This window comes from Arachis ipaensis, chromosome B4, assembly GCF_059453495.1.
Source record: "Arachis ipaensis isolate K30076 ecotype BB chromosome B4, ASM5945349v1, whole genome shotgun sequence".
NCBI classification, from domain to species: Eukaryota; Viridiplantae; Streptophyta; class Magnoliopsida; order Fabales; family Fabaceae; genus Arachis; species Arachis ipaensis.
Genome location: NC_142439.1, coordinates 63,264,918 through 63,268,542, shown reverse-complemented (window position 1 = coordinate 63,268,542; position 3,625 = coordinate 63,264,918).

Below are 3,625 nucleotides of genomic sequence, written 5' to 3'. Positions count from 1 at the left end.
TTTTTTCCGTTTTTTTTTTTTTTTTTTTAAGTTCTGCTGACCCTCGTTCTTTAAATGACGCTATCCCGAGGAGGACACCTAAAGGCGAGCCGTAATGGCCTCATCTTTGGCAAGCTCCTCCGGTTTTTTTCCAGATTTTTTTTTTTTTTTTAAGTTCTGCTGACCCTCGTTCTTTAAATGACCCTATCCCGAGGAGGACACCTAAAGGCGAGCCGTAATGGCCTCATCTTTGGCAAGCTCCTCCGGTTTTTTTCACAGTTTTTTTCCAGATTTTTTTTCCGTTTTTTTTTTTTTTTTTTTTTTTTTTTTTTTTTAACGTTCTGCTGACCCTCGTTCTTTAAATGACGCTATCCCGAGGAGGACACCTAAAGGCGAGCCGTAATGGCCTCATCTTTGGCAAGCTCCTCCGATTTTTTTCACAGTTTTTTTCCAGATTTTTTTTCCGTTTTTTTTTTTTTTTTTTAAAATTCTGCTGACCCTCGTTCTTTAAATGACGCTATCTCGAGGAGGACACCTAAAGGCGAGCCGTAATGGCCTCATCTTTGGCAAGCTCCTCCGGTTTTTTTCCAGATTTTTTTTCCGTGTTTTTTTTTTTTTTTTTTTAAGTTCTGCTGACCCTCGTTCTTTAAATGACGCTATCCCGAGGAGGACACCTAAAGGCGAGCCGTAATGGCCTCATCTTTGGCAAGCTCCTCCGGTTTTTTTCCAGATTTTTTTTCCGTTTTTTTTTTTTTTTTTAAGTTCTGCTGACCCTCGTTCTTTAAATGACGCTATCCCGAGGAGGACACCTAAAGGCGAGCCGTAATGGCCTCATCTTTGGCAAGCTCCTCCGGTTTTTTTCCAGATTTTTTTTCCGTTTTTTTTTTTTTTTTTTTTTTAAGTTCTGCTGACCCTCGTTCTTTAAATGACGCTATCCCGAGGAGGACACCTAAAGGCGAGCCGTAATGGCCTCATCTTTGGCAAGCTCCTCCGGTTTTTTTCCAGATTTTTTTTTTTAAGTTCTGCTGACCGTCGTTCTTTAAATGACCCTATCCCGAGGAGGACACCTAAAGGCAAGCCGTAATGGCCTCATCTTTGGCATGCTCCTCCGGTTTTTTTCACAGTTTTTTTCCAGATTTTTTTTCCGTTTTTTTTTTTTATTTATTTATTTTTTTTTAACGTTCTGCTGACCCTCGTTCTTTAAATGACGCTATCCCGAGGAGGACACCTAAAGGCGAGCCGTAATGGCCTCATCTTTGGCAAGCTCCTCCGGTTTTTTTCCAGATTTTTTTTCCGTTTTTTTTTTTTTTTTTTTTAAGTTCTGCTGACCCTCGTTCTTTAAATGACGCTATCCCGAGGAGGACACCTAAAGGCGAGCCGTAATGGCCTCATCTTTGGCAAGCTCCTCCGGTTTTTTTCCAGATTTTTTTTTTTTTTTTAAGTTCTGCTGACCCTCGTTCTTTAAATGACCCTATCCCGAGGAGGACACCTAAAGGCGAGCCGTAATGGCCTCATCTTTGGCAAGCTCCTCCGGTTTTTTTCACAGTTTTTTTCCAGATTTTTTTTCCGTTTTTTTTTTTTTTTTTTTTTTTTTTTTTTTTTTTAACGTTCTGCTGACCCTCGTTCTTTAAATGACGCTATCCCGAGGAGGACACCTAAAGGCGAGCCGTAATGGCCTCATCTTTGGCAAGCTCCTCCGGTTTTTTTCCAGATTTTTTTTCCGTTTTTTTTTTTTTTTTTTTTTAAGTTCTGCTGACCCTCGTTCTTTAAATGACGCTATCCCGAGGAGGACACCTAAAGGCGAGCCGTAATGGCCTCATCTTTGGCAAGCTCCTCCGGTTTTTTTCCAGATTTTTTTTTTTTTTAAGTTCTGCTGACCCTCGTTCTTTAAATGACCCTATCCCGAGGAGGACACCTAAAGGCGAGCCGTAATGGCCTCATCTTTGGCAAGCTCCTCCGGTTTTTTTCACAGTTTTTTTCCAGATTTTTTTTCCGTTTTTTTTTTTTTTTTTTTTTTTTTTTTTTTTTTTTTTTTTTTTTTAACGTTCTGCTGACCCTCGTTCTTTAAATGACGCTATCCCGAGGAGGACACCTAAAGGCGAGCCGTAATGGCCTCATCTTTGGCAAGCTCCTCCGGTTTTTTTCACAGTTTTTTTTTCCGTGTTTTTTTTTTTTTTTTTAAGTTCTGCTGACCCTCGTTCTTTAAATGACGCTATCCCGAGGAGGACACCTAAAGGCGAGCCGTAATGGCCTCATCTTTGGCAAGCTCTTCCGGTTTTTTTCACAGTTTTCTTCCAGATATTTTTTCCGTTTTTTTTTTTTTTTTTTTTTTTTTTTTTTTTTTTTACGTTCTGCTGACCCTCGTTCTTTAAATGACGCTATCCCGAGGAGGACACCTAAAGGCGAGCCTTAATGGCCTCATCTTTGGCAAGCTCCTCCGGTTTTTTTCCAGATTTTTTTTCCGTTTTTTTTTTTTTTTTTTAAGTTCTGCTGACCCTCGTTCTTTAAATGACGCTATCCCGAGGAGGACACCTAAAGGCGAGCCGTAATGGCCTCATCTTTGGCAAGCTCCTCCGATTTTTTTCCAGATTTTTTTTTTTTTAAGTTCTGCTGACCGTCGTTCTTTAAATGACCCTATCCCGAGGAGGACACCTAAAGGCGAGCCGTAATGGCCTCATCTTTGGCAAGCTCCTCCGGTTTTTTTCACAGATTTTTTCCAGATTTTTTTCCGTTTTTTTTTTTTTTTTTTTAAGTTCTGCTGACCCTCGTTCTTTAAATGACGCTATCCCGAGGAGGACACCTAAAGGCGAGCCGTAATGGCCTCATCTTTGGCAAGCTCCTCCGGTTTTTTTCCAGATTTTTTTTTTTTTTTTAAGTTCTGCTGACCCTCGTTCTTTAAATGACCCTATCCCGAGGAGGACACCTAAAGGCGAGCCGTAATGGCCTCATCTTTGGCAAGCTCCTCCGGTTTTTTTCACAGTTTTTTTCCAGATTTTTTTTCCGTTTTTTTTTTTTTTTTTTTTTTTTTTTTTTTTTTAACGTTCTGCTGACCCTCGTTCTTTAAATGACGCTATCCCGAGGAGGACACCTAAAGGCGAGCCGTAATGGCCTCATCTTTGGCAAGCTCCTCCGATTTTTTTCACAGTTTTTTTCCAGATTTTTTTTCCGTTTTTTTTTTTTTTTTTTAAAGTTCTGCTGACCCTCGTTCTTTAAATGACGCTATCTCGAGGAGGACACCTAAAGGCGAGCCGTAATGGCCTCATCTTTGGCAAGCTCCTCCGGTTTTTTTCCAGATTTTTTTTCCGTGTTTTTTTTTTTTTTTTTTTAAGTTCTGCTGACCCTCGTTCTTTAAATGACGCTATCCCGAGGAGGACACCTAAAGGCGAGCCGTAATGGCCTCATCTTTGGCAAGCTCCTCCGGTTTTTTTCCAGATTTTTTTTCCGTTTTTTTTTTTTTTTTAAGTTCTGCTGACCCTCGTTCTTTAAATGACGCTATCCCGAGGAGGACACCTAAAGGCGAGCCGTAATGGCCTCATCTTTGGCAAGCTCCTCCGGTTTTTTTCCAGATTTTTTTTCCGTTTTTTTTTTTTTTTTTTTTTTAAGTTCTGCTGACCCTCGTTCTTTAAATGACGCTATCCCGAGGAGG